The 16,902-nt window shown below is 40.0% G+C and overlaps 1 protein-coding gene across 2 annotated transcripts in view; it reads right to left on the bottom strand.

Annotated features, from left to right (window-relative positions):
- GPD2 (glycerol-3-phosphate dehydrogenase 2) overlaps positions 1–662 on the bottom strand; it is a 143,371-nt gene extending 142,709 nt beyond the window's left edge. Inside the window, exon 1 of one of the 2 annotated variants that reach the window (XM_090280012.1) lies at positions 478–662. The gene's annotated coding sequence lies outside the window, so the exon portion shown is untranslated. The remainder of the gene's footprint in view (positions 1–477) is intronic. The other variant, XM_090280031.1, reaches the window with a different exon arrangement.
- Between the last annotated feature and the right edge of the window lie 16,240 nt (positions 663–16,902).

Below are 16,902 nucleotides of genomic sequence, written 5' to 3'. Positions count from 1 at the left end.
AAGTTACTACTTGGGGAGTGGAGGCTGGGTCAAGTTCATCGGTGTATGACTTCCACTTCCTCCTAGAACTGTCAACCTCCAGCACCTAAGGACCTCAAAGAAGCCTCAGCGCCCTTGTACACTCTTTCCCTATCTTGCTTCCGAAGGGAGCGTAGATCCTAGTCAGACGACCGACATCCACAGCCAAAAGTTTGCAGTAAACTTTCAGTTACATACTAACCCTCCCCCAAAAAGTCCTGCCACTTAATTGAAGAGCCGAATGTATTTCTACACCCCACCGCCCCCCACAAATGTAAACAGCTAAGCCCTAGATAAGAATGGGTCCACCTTCTGTTGTTGGGGAAATAGTCTAAATCTTCTTCCAGATTCCCGCCACCACCCGCTCCAACACCGGAGTCCAAGCGGACTGGCCGGGGTCTGAAAGGGACCCTGCAACCCTGAGGGCGAAGGCACTGGGGTCTCCCAGGAAGCACACACCTGAGACTAATCCTGTGGCGCGAGGGGAGAAAGGGCAGGAGCACCTGGTTCCTCCGGCCGGGGCGGAGTCGGTCTCCCTCGGAATCAGAGCCTCGGCCCCAGACTTGCGGCGAGGAGCGCGTGGACGTCACTCCCGGGCGGGCCGAGCCAGTGTAACCCGACGCGCCCGGCGCCACTGCGCCCCTCCCGCCGGGCAACTTCCTCCTCCCGCTCCGCTCCTCCGCCCTCCCGAACGGTTGGCCTGGGTGGTGCGGGCACCACTTCCAGCCCGCTGGGGCCCGGGATCCTCCGGCCCAGCGGGGAAACACGGAAGTGGAGGCGGGAGCCGGGGCGTGGGGGGAGGGGAGTGTGGCGAGCCCGCGCGCGGCGAGCTAGCGAGGGCTCTGCCGCCCGCAACGTCACTGGACGGGGACAAGGGGACGCGAGGCCCGCCGGGTGGGGTCGCCGCGCGGCGGCCGCGTTGGCCCTCGCCCCAAGCGACGGTTGCTGCCCTGCGCCCTCGCTGAGCCCCACTCCAGACGCTCCGCCCCGCCTTGCCGGTCGGCTGCCAGGAAGGGAAGCCTCGGCAGGACTAGGCCCGGGGAAGACGGTGGGGGTGTCCTGTTGCCTCTGTCCTCCGCCTTTCGAGCCGCCCTCGCCACCTGCCCGGGAGAGAAGACACTCGCCCGATTGCGCTCCGGCAGGGTTGGCTTACCTGATTTCTCGTCACCAGCCCAAGAATCTGGCTTCCCCCGTTCTGCAGGCTCAGGCCTCCTCCGGCCTAGAAACGCGTTTGGGAGGCGGGCGAACCCCTGGGACCCCGCCGTCAGAGCCCTGAGCCCTCACCCAAGCTCCCCCCCGCGCACTCTGGAGGCGCGCGGGGCCTCCTGTGTCCTCGCCTCTGTGTCAACGCAGGAACCCTCAGGGAAGACCGAGCCGAAGCACAGGGTGGGAGGGTGGTGCGGGGTGCTGAGCACAGGCTCCTCAGGCCCAGCCTCGAACAGTTTGGGGGAGGCCGTGAGCCCCGCAGTTGAGCAGCAGGCTTCTCGTTTGCACCCCCTTAACACCGACCCTGCCCACTGAGCATGCCCAGCTCACTTGCTGGAACTACAAGTGTTAGGCCAGACAAGGTGGACCCAAGGAGGGTGCAGATGGGGGCCTTGCAGATCGGTAATAAGAGTTTATTACAAGAAATAACTTTGTATGGCTTATCTATAGGGCAGCGTAAACATCTAATCACTAAACCTCTGCTCTTCCTATCTTACTGCAAATTACCTTCCTCCCCCAAAAGAGCCCCAAGGGCCTGATGTCATTTTAGCTCAGAATGTCATGTACTGTACCTCATTTTCCCTTTCTGTCTCTGAACCTCTCTTGAATGCAGGGTTCCCATTAGTACTTACATAATTACATTTGGTTATTTTTCTCTTGTTAATCTCTCTTGTCCATTTGATTATTAGATCAATCAGAAGAACCTAGGCGAGTAGAGGAAAGTTTGTTCCTCTCCCAAAATACACATAAGAATGTGGGTGGAGATGTAACATAACTAATGCCAAGTTCTCAATCCCACATCAACTGAATCAGTCTGTGGATGGAACCCAGAAAACCTTGTTAACTCTGGTTCTCAAAGGAAGCTTTGGGAGCCAACAGTATCACCTTAGAACTTAATACGAATGCAAATTTGGCTTCACTCCAGATTAACTGAGTCCTAAAATCTGGGGCAGGGGCCTTTATCTGATTTAACAAGCCTGGTGATTCTGATGCACACTAAAGTTTGAGAAACACTGTTTAAATATACCCCAGCTGACTCTAGAGTACCCAGTGTTGAGAACCAATGTAATAGACCAATGCCTTAATAGTTTTTCAAGTTTCAAACATTAAAAGACCAACATGTTACACAGAAAAGAAATAATCTACTTGAATTGAGGTGCCAGTCCTGGATTTCTTTACCCCTAATTCACCCAGAACAGTTCTGTGCTTGAAAAATGGAGGCCATCTGTTATTCGCTTTTTTACTCTGGCATCTAACATACCGCCTATAACATAATAGATGTTTGATAAGTGTTTATTGATTTGAAATGAATGCTTAGGTGAACAATTTGTTCCCAGACCCTTATGTCTCCTGTATATTTCGCCACAAGTCCCAGTCACCTTGCCAGCTAACAAGCCAGTGGGGATTCAGTTCTCATCAATAACCTATGACCGCTTGTGATGGTCTAACCTAAGTCAGATTTGGGTGGAATAGGACATATGAGGGAGCAGAGAATTTAGAGAAGGTGAAAAAAGTAGGAAGCGTCAGACATGATTTCTAGTGTAAAAGCTGGGGCCTAAGACAACCAAAGGAAAGCAAAGACACTAGGAATCCAGTGGAATTCAAGAAAGGCACCAAAGGCAAAAGGTGTGCATAAGAGAGGTTAGAAAGGAGAGATAAGGAAGCTTAACATGATCAGCATCTGTATCTTCATTTTCTAAACAACCCCACCTCGGCCCTCCACTCTCCTATCCTCCATACACACACAAAAACAAAAGCCACTTTCTCAGGCCCTCTTTTCCCAGAGCTGTCTGGACCCCATAAAGCATGACTGACCCTAATTGTTTTTTGAGCCTTTATCTTCAGGACTAGAAAGTTACTGGAAGCACCCTGAAGGCACAGAGACACGGGACTCACGGAAGAGGACATAACAGACCACAACGACCACCGGCCACCTGACCCTGTACCAAAAACAAGTTGCATCCCAACTAAAACATCCTGCTTTACAACCAACCCATTACCCAATAAAAGCTAAAAACTCCCACCCCTCCTGGCTGTTGTATTTATCTCCGCACCTATAAAACTTTACTCTCTGCACTTTCTTCTCACATTATGCATCATCTACCACCCTAACACACACCTACTCTCAACTACAGCTCTGAAAAAAATAAGAAGAAAATGTTGTAAAATAGTTACTTTCATTTACTCCGTAAAAGCATAGCTGATGTAATTATTCACCAGAAATTAGCATCCATTTTTGTTCACGGCAAAAAATGGTTTTTAAAAAGTTGATAATTTTTAAAGGCAAACCCTAGATAATTTCAAAACGCAAAGGCTTATGATACTTCTAACTTTAAGATCAGCAGAAACTTAAGAAATCAAATACTATTCCCTATTTTCTTTATGAGTATTTTCTGTTATCTAACAGAAGCATAATTTCCCATATGCCTAAGCAATTTCTTTTGACTTTTAAGATAATTCTGTGGGGAGGAGGGGAATACTTATTAATTTTTGAACTTCTCTACAGCATTAGGTATGACACTAGATCCACAAACATTTTAAAAAGACTTTCCTAAACACACATACACTTGCTACAGCTTCTTTTTGCTCATGTAATCAAAACAAAACAAATAGGTTGACGAATAAAAACATGGTAAACTGAGTGAGGGTGTAGGAGGGGAAGCACTTACCATAACCCAATTTAAAAACATGAAATGATTACTTAGCAGAACCAGGAAGTTAAAGTCTTAAGTGTTTCTCCTTATCATCACAGGCATGACTCAGCGTTTGGAATGAAACTATGTTTACTGTCATTCAGGTTGAGAGTGTCAGATAACTTTGATGGCACCTAAATCTCTTCTAGTGTACCTAAGAAAACTTGAGGACAATCATGGTTTTTCAGTCTCACGTGGCCACCAAAATCTGAAAGGTTTCTTCTTTCTGTTCATTCATGTCTTACCAAAGTCTAAGTTTGCCTATAATAAATGTATCTTGTTTTTGTAGTGTTGTCAGGTGACTTTAGGTTACTTACCATATTCTAGTGTAACTAAACTAGTGAGAATTTCTTCCTTTTCCAAGCCTGAAGAGTATTCTACCTGCTACTAAGATACCTGAAACCCAACTGCTGGGGGTGAACTTTCCCCAACATGGGGGAACCTTCCACTGGGGATTCTACTACGCACCTTTTATGACCATCCACCACACGCCAAAGACCAACTGTTTTAGTCCCTGCCCATTTCTAGAGTGTCAAAATAAGAACATTCAAACATATTAAGAATTTCTATAAAAATTTATTTGAGCCGAACAGGAGGTGTACCTGGAAGTTAGATCTCAACAGACTGAGAAAATACTTCCTAGAAAGGCATTTTGCAACTTCTTTTATGCATTTGAAACTAAGAAGGGAACATCAAAAATAAGACAGGGCCCTGGCTGGTGTGCTCAGTGGATTGAGCACCAGTCTGTGAAACAAGAGGTCTCTGGTTCAATTCCCAGCCAGGGTACATGCCTGGGCTGTGGGCCAGGTTCCCAGTTGGGGGTGCACGAGAGGCAACCGCACATTGATGTTTCTCTTCTTCTCTTTCTCCCTCCCTTCCTCTCTCTCTAAAAATAAATAAAATCTTTTTTTTTTTTTAAGAAGAAGAAGAAGACAGGAAGGTAGGAGAAAGCAAGGCAGGCTTGGAGTACAGGATATTTAGCAAGATTATGTGCTCTCTTCAGGGTGGTTTTACTTGGGTCTGAAGAGAGAGACATTTCAAAGGTGGGTAAAGTGAGATGTACAAAAACTATGGATAGGGCTTGCTTAGGCAAAAATAAACCTTTTACTAAAAAGTTATATGCCTGGGGTGTGACTACCCACCATAAATTTTTTTTTAAATATGTTATACTTTTCAGTTACAGTTGACATTAAGAATTTCTAATCAGATCACCCTGTGAGGTTATTTTCCATAGTACCCATTTTGGGTCCACAAGAGAGAAACAAATTTTCCTGAAGTGTTCATTAGTCACCAAAACTCACTATAAAATTTTGGTAATAAAAGGATGGAAAGGGGCAATAAATGTTATTAATACCCACATTTTGGTTTTACAAATGATGTAATTAGGGCCGGAAGGAATTAAGTAACTTATCTAAGGTTATTTAGTTAGCTAAACATAAAGCCAAGACTAAAATGAGAAACTGCTTGGTAGAGAAAACAGTGTGTGGATTTCAAATTAATCCTCTTCTAAGTTCTGTAAACTGGACCTGATTCTCTAACGTCCCTGAACCTCAGTTTCCTCACCAGTGAAGATGCTAATAGTGAATATTCACATAGTGTTTACTCTGCCAGACACTAGTTTTAAGCTACATATAATCTTTAGTCCTCAGAGTAACTTTATCAATTTGGGGGGGAGGATTGTATTATTTTCACAAATGGGTAAATGAGATTCAAAATTGTTAAGTAACATTCCTGAGACAACACAGCCTGTAAATAACCAAACTAGAATTGAATGGGATAATATATATGAAATGGCCTGGCATATAGATTGTCAACAATACTACCGGCAATGTCAGTTTCCCAACCTAAACCCCAGACATTTTGACTCTTGGTCCAATATTGAACCAACACACCTTTGTTGCCAGCTCCAGTTACTGTGCATGTTATTATATATTTTTTTACTCTTGTGCATTTTAGTTTTCATAATTTAAGTACTATATGCACCTATAATCTTATTCATTGTTAACAATAGTTGTGAATACTAAGAAGATAGCCAAAAGTTAAACAAAGACTACAAGTTTACACTTACAAAGAAAAAAATTAGAACTTCTAAAAGATTAACAACACTGTCCAGAAAAACCTTAAAACAAACCCTTGAACAAAACCTGACCAGTGACTCTGGGACTTTGAAATCAGAACAGCTCATTTAGTAGGCCTCCACCTACTTGTTACTTCTTAGAAGCAGAATTATAGACATCTAAAAATATCCCACAGAAAACCTTTTCACGTCAGTAATTCTGAGAGTCAGTATCAGGAATGAGGTGAAATATATCATCCTTGAAAAGATAAAATAAAAATATTAAATATATGTTTTAATGGGTACTTTAAGTTTTATTTCTTCTCTATAAGAATCTGGGAAAGTATTTTTAAAGTAAAATTTTAGAGCATCAATATAAAGTAGCACCAAAAAACTCTCTTAGATTTAAAGGTCTTGAGGGTAAAGGAAATGTGAACTTCTTTAGGCAGGCATCCACTTTGTTCCTGCGACGGGGCAGCACTGAAAACAAGCTTCAGCAAATGTTCATGATGTCAACTGAATAATGTTGTCTCTGGAACATGGCCTCCTATTTAATAACAGCAGGAAGGTTGTGGGTAAGCAGAAATGTCCTAAGAAACTCATGCAAAGAACATGAATAACTATTAGGTTCTGAGGTGGGAGCTGAAATAAAATGGAAAATTGGGTTCTTAAAAGAGTAAAGCCTGGTTATGATTCCATGAAAGAGGCAGCTGAGCTAAGGGTAAACAACCGAAGATACTGGAGATTTGTTCAGTTCCACATCTGAATACCCGTTATGTAACCTGAAGATGGCTTGAATCTCAGCAGTAAATGCTTAAAATAAAGTTGACCTCTGTTTGTAATGTTTTAATAGGACTTTTTAAAATAAATGAATCTGATTAGCAAAAACAGGATAACAATAGCAATGGACAGGGTGTATGTTTGTGCATGATGAGCTTTAAAATGACAATATTAGTGTCTTAGTTCAGTAGCCTTGAAACATGTAAACATTGACCTAATTTTTTCCAAGATGAGAAGAAGATACCTTACACACAAGGCACATAAGCCAGAGAATAAGGGGTGCTGTTCCCTCAGCAACTACCTGGGCCTCAAAAGCAAATCTCCTTTATTCCTCCTCTATCAGCAAAATCATCATGCGAAGCCAAAAAGAAAATAAAAAAGAACAACAGAAAAATAGAGAATTTTGTTCTAATATCTTTGAGTTACATATTGAAGTTTCCTTTTGAAATATCTTTTTTGGCAGGTATAAAACAGAAGGGGAGAATGGTTCAATGGAAAATTTCATCAAGGAGAAATTTAACAATTTAATGGGGTGTCTATAGTGTCTATATTTTTTTTTTGAATTTTTTTATTAATTGATTTGAGAGAGAGAGGAAGGGAGAGAGAAAGAAAGCAAAAGAAACATCGATTTGTTGTTCCACCTATCCATGCATTCATTAGTTGACACTTGTCACCCTGACCAGGGATCAAACCAGTAACCTTGGTGTATCTGGACGATGCTCCAATCAACTGAGCTACCCCACCAGGACTCCTTAATGGAGTGTCTATATTTTTAAATTCTCACACTGTGAATCATCTCCTTTCCTTCTGCCTGACTCTTAACCCTGGCCAAGTTTCTGAGAACTGAGACAACTTGATATGTGTTAAGAAGCCAGAAACTGGTGTCAGGACATCTAAAAATATTTTTTTCTGGTAAGTGTAAAGTAATGCACGTTCTAAAAATATATTTCAACAGTCAAATATGAAAGAAAGCAATTTTTCCTAAGCATCATGTCCTCTTCACTATCAACTTGGTTCTCCTCTGGTCTTGCGATGAAAACATAGTCCTATACTGACAAAGATGGCCTTCCTAAAGTGGGTCTCAGAGTACTGCATGTGATTTCCAACTTTTCTACTATTATGCTTACCCTAGACACAACTTCCTACTCTTGGGCTAGATGAAAAGCAAATTGTCCCCAGGCTCATGCAGCTAAAGCAAAGACTTAGCTGCTTTGTGGTAAGCTAAATGGCCTCCCTGGAACCCATGGATGTTACCTTATAAGGGGATGGAGGTTGGGGGGAGTAGTACTTACAGTTGTGATTAAATTAAGGATCTTGAGATGATAGTGTGGACTATAAATGCAACCACAGGGATCCTTGTAAGAGAGAACTAATAGGGAGGTTTCATACACACAGTAGAAGGCAATGTGACTGAACATAAAGATTGGAATAATGCAGACACAAGCCAAGACATGCTAGCAGCCACAGAGCTGGGAGAATCAAGGAATGGAGTCTCCCCTAGATCCTCTAGTCTAGAGGGAGTGAGGCCCTGCCACCCCCTGATTTTGGCCCAGTGATACTGATTTTGGACTTCTGGCCTCCAGAACTCTGGAAGAATATATTTTTATTGTTTTAACCACCAACTTTGTAGTAATTTATTACAGTAGCAACTGATATAACTCCATTTACTTTTTTTGGGGGGGGGGCACTAATGCCAACCTGTCTTTCATTCAAGTTACCAAAGCAATATACAACCATGTAAATGCACTCAATTTTCTACCCTGTGTGAGTCAAGGAATACCAGAGCCTTCTAAAATTTGATAGATTCTTGCATTATTTTCTTTTATATTTTTTCTGGCTTTTTAATAAATAAAGAAATCTGAAAACAAGGTTGAAAAAATTGGAGTATAATTTAAATGTTATAATTAGCCAACTAATGCTTAGCAGAAAGTATACTGTCCATATAGCTTCACTTAGAGATCAGAGCAAAATTTTAAATTTGAGGTCTGTGGTAGACAGATTGCCGCACCTCCCTCCCCAGACCTTCCATTAAGCGAAACTTGTTTCACCAACTGCTGGAAGCATCTTCAGCAAGTGGCATCCAGGTGTCAACTTCTTCAGCATTTGCCTCTACCGCAGAGAGTTACCCATTTAAGGTTATTCCTGTCCTGGACAAGTCCTTACCTGGTGCTTGAGTTAAGCAGGGGTAAGGCTCAGCTGGATCACTGGAAGATAACTCTGATGGGCTATGTATGCTCCAAAAGTCCTTCAGGTGGTGATTGAGTGTTTGTTAGCTCTACATCAAAATTCTACTTCTCCCTTGGCCCAATCCTGCTTATGAGCTCTTCTTTTCATGAGAATCCCTAATAATACTTTGCTTCCAGAACCCAGCCTGTGACAGGACCCTTCCTGATGTGAGTCCTAGTAATAGCCTTGAGTTCCACAGAATTCTGAAATCATTCTTTCTCCTTGTTCTGATTTCTCCCCTGGGATTGTACCTTTCTATCTAGTTCAAATCAAGAACCTTTTCCCAGAGCCAGAAGCCTCTGCCATCTGCTCTACATATCTCAGGGCACAAGGCCTCTCTGAACAGCTAGCTGTTCAGGAGCATGTTTGCCAACATTTTCCTCACACCCTGCTTTCCTTCAGGCTCCTCTAACTGAGGTGTTTCTAACTTTAATTAATCAATGGATATTTGTTGAGCACCACCTATGCACCAGGCACTCATTTATTTTTCCAAGAATTCAGAGGCATATGCTCTTATTGCACAGCCCAAATTGAAGCATGCAAGATGCTTCAGGTTGACATTTACATATACCTACCTACCAGGCAAGGTACGACAAGTTGACTAGACTATATGTAAAACAAATAAGGAATGATGGGGTCTGTGGCATCTTGGAGAGAGCATACCACATCCAAAGTGATTAGCCTGCTACCTTGACCTGGTGATTAAGTTTTGTGTTACTAACTAGGACAACAGATATTATGTGCCTCCACATATGATGTAATGTAAAGTCTGCCTCATGACCTCTGAATTATTTTTGCCCCAAATATTTAACCTCAATTAATCAAGCATTTAGATGTGAATTCTAGTCTACAAGACAACTGGCCATTTCAACAAAACTGTTAAAGGAGAAAAGGGGAGATGGGGGGAACCCAATCTAGAGTAAAAGTGACTAACATGACATAGCCAAATGCAATGTATGTGTTTTCATTGGATCCCAGCTTGAAAAAAAAAATAAATGTAGAAAATGTTTTGGAGATACTGGAGAAATTTGAATATAGATTAATAAAGAGGACATTAGGGAACTAATACTGAAATTTTTTTCAGTGTGATAATAATATTGCAGTTATGTAGGAAACTGTCCTTATTTTTTAAAAATGTATGCTAGCTCTGGCTGGTGTGGGTTAGTGCATTGAGTACTGCCCTGGAACCAAAAGGTCACAGGTTTGATTCCTAGTCAAGGCACATGGCTAAGTTGCAGGCCAGGTCCCCAGTTGAAGGCATGCGAGAGGCAACTAAATGTTTCTCTCATAACATTGACGTTTCTTTTCCTGTCTTTCTCCCTCCCTTCTTCTCTCTCTAAAAAATAAATAAAATCTTTAAAAAAATGTATGCTAAAGCATTTAGGGATAAAGTAATATATCCACTTTAAATTGGTTCAGCAAAAAATATAAATGCATAAATATAAGTATTTACTTTTATATTAAATATAGCAAAATATGAACAATTGTTGAATGCAGAGGTAAGTGAATAGATTTTTTTTTCTGTTTTTCCATAAGCCTTAAGATTTTCATAATCAAAATCCTTACAAAACATAAAAGGGGCTGCCTTAATGCAGCTCTTGTCCATTATTGTCATGAGTGAATTAAACTTACTGTTACTAGGTACTCCAAATTTAAAAAAAAAAAAACAACAACTGTAAATCTGGAATTTGTATATAAAATGATTTTTCCACTTAAGAAAATATTAGCAATCAAATAAAAACAAAAAGCAAAAACCCAGCAACCACAAAAACCTCTGCTGGCCTGTTGCAATGCGTTTGGGTGCTGTAGCTGACCCATAGGCGTCTAATTTGCTGTCTCTGCTTTACATCCTTTGCACCTTAACCCTTTTCCTTACACCTTAGCTCTCCCCCCTCCCTGTTTTCTTCTTTTGCAAAGTGATACCTAGTTTTTTTTTTCCCAACTGGCCTCTGTCACTTCCCAGTTTCAATGAGCAGTTGGCAGATAATGAGAGAATTAATCAGGCTATGGATTTCTCTGGAGTATCCGATCAGTTAGCAAACTGAGCATTGTTTAATAATTATCCTAGGGCACTAAACATTATCCTAATGATCTAAAATAGTTATTAAACCTCCCCACTTCAGATTATTAAATTGCAACATCTGTCTTCAGGAAGCATTTCTATTGCCTGTAATATTTACCAAACATTTATAACTGCTTTTAGTTATATCTCAGATACTACGATAGGGTTATAGTTTTTCCTCATTTAATTGCTGAGAACACTAGGCATGGGGTGTTAAACGTAACTTCAGTCCTCCGCATGGGGAGGTATTAGACCTAGGCAAGCTTCCTGGATGACAGGCTGCTGCTTATCCAACTGTGCCATGTTCTCTCTAGCTCTTGTTTGCTTTATTAGCTAATTACCAGGCTGCATATTCAACCCAGGTTCCAACTATATTAAGGGCTATTTACTAGCTAAAATCAATACCCTTTCGATTAGACACCTGGCGTGGCTTTTGGTAACTAAGCATTATTTGGGCTTCACTGCTTTTACTCCATCAGGGAGATGGGGAAGTGCTTTGTTGTGATTTTTTACACTTAGTGACTACTGTTCTTAGCGGTAGGAGATAAAGGGCAACGGAGACTCGTTCTGCCATGGCAGAGACTGGGAACAAACACATAATAGTTACTGCGCAAGAAAAGGAGCAAAGAAAAAGAGCGTGACAAACAGTGATTTCGCTATTTTAAAGTTATTTTTCAATTAGAGAAATCTCTTTGGATATACGTCTGGTGCATCAGGCTCCATATTAGCCCCGAAAGTAAAAAGATGAATAAAATACATTTTCCAACTTGGTCAAGTTGGAAGGAACAACATTGAAACAATAATTTGTATAATAGAGTGAAAAGGGCAAAACAGAGATGTAGACCTGGGTTTGGTATAACATGGCAAAGGGAATGATTCATTATTTTTAGAAAGACAAATGCCAAGTAGGCCTTTGTGTTGTTGATGGTGGTGAAACCAACCCAAAAGACCCCTTGTAATGTAGGTATTTTATTACAGAAATAACCCATGTCTGTTTTGGAAACATAAAAATATACAGACAAAAAAGGGAAAAATATCTGCCATTCCACCACTCAGATCACAATTAACCACTGTTAATAACTTGCTGTAAACATTGTAAGAATGTTTCTTAGATATGTATTCACAACTTTTAAAATAATAAAAGCCCTGCTCTGGCTGGGTAGCTCAGTTGGTTAGAGCATTGTCCCAATACCCAAGGTTGTGGGTTCCATCCCTGGTCAGGGCACATACAGGAATCAATCAATGAATGCATAAATAAGTGGAACAATGAATCAATGTCTCTCTCTCTCTCTCTCTCTCCCTCCTTCACAGACACACACACATACACACAAATCAATAAATTTTTTAAAAAGAGATTATGAAAATAATAAAAGCCCAAAAATTATGTGAAGATGTGGGCTTTGAATCAGATCATTCAAAACCAAGTCTTACCACTTATTATTTTATGACCTGGAATCTGCTTAATCTCTCTGAGCATCAGTTTTCTCATGTATAATATTTGAGTAATAATACCTACCTTAACGAAGTATTGTAAAGATAAGTGATTTAATGGAAGTAAAATTCTTAGAGAACAAACCTTGGCAGTATAAAGCACTTAACAGCTTCATTTATCAAAAAAAAAAAAAAAAAAAATGCTTATTAGGAGCTCTTTGTACAAATAATTTAGCCAATATCAGTGAGATAAACATATTATTTATTTAAAATATTGTTATTATTAATATGATGTTCTATATTTATTTTCATTTAACATAATATCAAGACTACCTTTAGACCTGGCTGGTGTGGCTCAGTGGATTCAGTGTCAACCTGTGAACCAAAGGGTCTGATTCCCAGTCAGGGCACATGCTTGGGTTGCAGGCCAGGTCCCTGGTTGGGGGTGCGTGAGAGGCAACCACACATTGATATTTCACTCCCTCTGTTTTTCCTTCCCTTCTCCTCTCTCTATAAATAAATAAATAAGTAAATAAAATATTTTTAAAAAAGAATAACTTTATATGACAATAAGCCTATGTTGACATCATTTTTACTGACTGCACAGCATTCCAAGGGGAAGATGTATCATAGTTTATTCAACCAATTGCCTATTAAAAGGACCTACAAAGATGGCTTTCAATCTGTATTATAAATAACATTGTTTTAAATATCTTTGTATTCTTGTCCAGTTGATTCTTAAGGATATAACTTTTAAGTGGAATTTTTGAGTCAAAGATGATGAGCATTTTTAAAAAGTTTTTAACACATGTTACTAGCTTGCACAGGAAAGCTTTCAGTGGAAGGTATATCAGGGTTAGGTATTGAAGGATAAATGAAAGAGAGCTTTGAGGAAAAGAATGAAGAATTAAAATGGAGTCACTATTGTCAAGCTGCTAAATTATTAAAATCACGTAGGCTGAGGCACAAGGGAACCATTTTTTTCTTGTTTTAACTAGCCTGGAACTTAAACTTTTGAACATTCAGTTGTGCACCAGTGCCTGGGTAGATCTAAATTCCATAGATAAACCTCTGAAGGACTTAAGAAAGAATGTTCACGTTCTGGAGATATGTACAGGGGTGGGCAAAAGTAGGTTTACAGTTGTGCGTATGTGAAACACAGAGTTTATTTTTGCGTTATGATTTATTAATTATTGTATTTTCCATACAAACAACCATAAACCTAATTTTGCACACCTTGTACATCTCTTATAAATCATCACTGGTCATGCTTAAGAAAAAATAATTATCCAAACCACCTGTCATCTATTATCCAGACCGCCTGACGTCTGGAAGATTACATTCATGGGCCAATCTGTGGGCTAAGAATGTAGAACAGACTTTTTCAAACATGTGCTTTTTAATGGAAAAACTCTCAGACTTTTCTTTCTCCTCTGTAAGACTCTGGGCATTGCCCAGTTGTGTTTTTCATTTGCAAATCCTAAGACCCTTGAATAAATCTTTGTAATTTATTTTTAGCCAAAGCCTCCAGGCTCTTTTCAGTATTGGAGGTTTAGAGGGGAGTGAGAGGAGAACATGAACAGGAAGGAGTTCATTGTCTTTAAGTTGTTCAGAGGTGAGATCATATGCTAAAGCATGATTTTCAACATTTTTGATCGCATGGTACATATAAACTAATTACTAAAATTCTACAGCACATCAAAAAAGATATTTTTGCTGACCTGACAAATCAATAGGTATAATTTTGATTCATTCACACCAGACGGCTATAGTTGTGTTGGCTGTTGTCATATTTTTATTTGGCAATCTGAGGGAAAAGAGGTCAGGGCCACTGACTAAATAGTCAGGTATTGCATGTTTTAAAAATTCTTGCGGCACACCAGTTGAAAATTGCTGCTTTAAAGCAAGGCATCTTTGGGGCTAAATAGAGTACAAGAACCAATAATTTTTAAAAAGAACTTTGCAGGGAATATAAGGTAAAGGATATAAAGAATAAGGGTTGGGTTTTTTGTTTCTTTATCTTTCAACTCTCATGCATACTCTAAGTAGTTGGAGCCTTTCTGAAATGCTAGCATGCATATTTCCATGATCCTCAACATCAGACAGAATTTTCAGGAAAGGCAAACCACTGTTACCTCTTAGCCCACTCTGCCAACACCTACTCAACCTTCTCTCTGCTTTTATTAGAAGTACAGAATGAGATGCAATGTTGTTGTTTTTGTTTTATAAAAAACGTATGTAAAAAATACCCAAGCACACTGGTTTTAAAATGTTTATTTCTAAGAATAAAGTTTACCCTACACAGATTTCTGCCTCTGTAAAAACAGTTTAGGGATGAAGAATCTGTGTTCTAATGAGCATCCCCAACTAATTTGGATGAAGGTAGTCCTCAGGCTGTGAACCATATTGGACAGATTGCACCATGTTGAACAACTCTGCTGTAGACCTTTGCTATTCAAAGAGCTCTTCCTATATAAGTAGCAAAAGCATCACATGGGTGCTTGTTAGAAATGCAGAATCTCAGTCCTTACCCTTAGACCTACTATACAGAATTTGCACTTTAACAAGTTTCCTGTATGTACATTACATCTTTATAAACCCTGTTCTATAGGATAACTGTCAATAAATAATCTGGAAGTAGATATAACACAAAAAATTTCCCATAAAAAATAGAAGTTTCATCCATTTGGTTTTCGGGAGACCTAGAATTCAGATAATACTGAATACTTGGAAGATGCAGCAAGAAGCCTTGTATCTCAAATTCTTTCCAGCATCAATTGAGTAATTTTGGTGAAAAAACAATTCCCATAAGGATAAACTTGTGGCATATAAGAGACCTTCACAAACATTCCAGGAAAAGTTGCGAGAAAAAATGAAATCTAAATGGTCTATTAATAGTTTCCTAGTTATCCCCTTCTGCTTACATATCAATTTCTAACTCTTTTCTAAGTATAAATGACTTTAAGGGTAGTTGCAGCAAAAGACTTAAACAGCTCAAAGTATGATCAATAGATGATAAATGAAATAAAATTGGTTGTGGTTTTATTTCTCTTGTAAGTTTCTATTGACCAGCTTTTTAAATTGTAAAATTATGCAGCTGGAACTAAAGGTAAATAGGGCAATGATGAAGCTTTGATTTAGCATTGCTAGTTGATATTTTAAGTGATGCAAACTTGGTAGAAATACATCTTATTGAGTTACAAAGTTAATTGTGTTAGTTTCTTTAGAAATCTGGCTGAAGATATCCATCTTGTAATCAAATCTGAACATTTGTTAGGATGTCAAGTTTCATTAAATAGTTAAATAATTATTTCTGATTGTTATGGGGGATTTGTAATAAGCCCAAAGGGAAAAATATACATTGGATCAAGTACCAATTTTATATCCCACAATTCTGTTGCCAGTAGAAATTTGGCTCTTCCACGGGATCATGCAAAAAGCATTTCACAGACCCACACACGGGAGATTGTGCTGTGACAGGTTTTCTTCAGGAAAGGGGAAATCTGCCCCTGGGTTTCTGATGTCCCACCTCTGTTCAGCACACCACAGAAAAAGTCCAACTGTGTCTTCTGTGAGGTCAAAACAAAGGCCAGTGTCCAAAGTTTCTGGTTCACATTAAAGCTTAGCTCTTAGAAGCCTGTGCAGATGCTGCAAGCTCTGGTACACTAGACCCACATGGTTGCCTGTGTTCCCCAGCAAGAGAAAGAATGCACAAACAATTTGGGCAAGAGAGAGAACATACAAACCAGTGGCGTGAGTGCAGGTCACCAAGTGGGAGAGAACTTCTTTGTTCCCCTGGGGTTATAACCAAAAGCTTTTTCAAAATAACGAATCAACTTCCCAAGGTTTCATGAACTTATGATGAGTACACCCCCTAGTCAATCATTCCCTTCCCAGGTTAGACTGTCTAGCTTCTACAGTCAAGAACCTCCCCCTGTACCACTTTGGCTTGTATTGTGCATATGTTTACCTCCCCATGCTCCCTGCAACAATCCAATATCAGGACAGCGAGCAGTGCCCTGGAGAGATACTGTGCTCTGAGGATTAAGTCTCCTCAGCAGCAGTCCCCTGGAGTGTGGGAATGAGTCTGTAATGGCTATAGCTTCCTGGCTAAGAAAGTAGGCCTATGCTCCCCAGATTATTAAACTCAATGTCTAATTTCCTTTGCGCTCTTTCTTATTAGTAACTAGTTAACTACCTATGGTAACAATTCCTTGTGTTTCACAGAAAATTTTCAAAATTTGTTAGATCTTAAAAATGCAAGGTAAGTTTAGTTGTCCTCATCCTCTAAGTTCTATTTTAGATAAGGCAACAGTTGATTTTGGTTAACAACAACAACAAAGACACAGAAATACCCATAGAGCACTTTTAAGTTTTTGATTGATATTTATTTTGTTGGTGGTGGAAATTAGGCTCTTTGGGGGAAGGAG

Source organism: Furipterus horrens, unplaced genomic scaffold, assembly GCF_987537825.1.
Source record: "Furipterus horrens unplaced genomic scaffold, mFurHor1.1.pri manual_scaffold_1, whole genome shotgun sequence".
Taxonomy (NCBI): domain Eukaryota; kingdom Metazoa; phylum Chordata; class Mammalia; order Chiroptera; family Furipteridae; genus Furipterus; species Furipterus horrens.
Note: the sequence above shows the minus strand (reverse complement) of the source record. Positions and strands in the feature narration are given on the sequence as shown.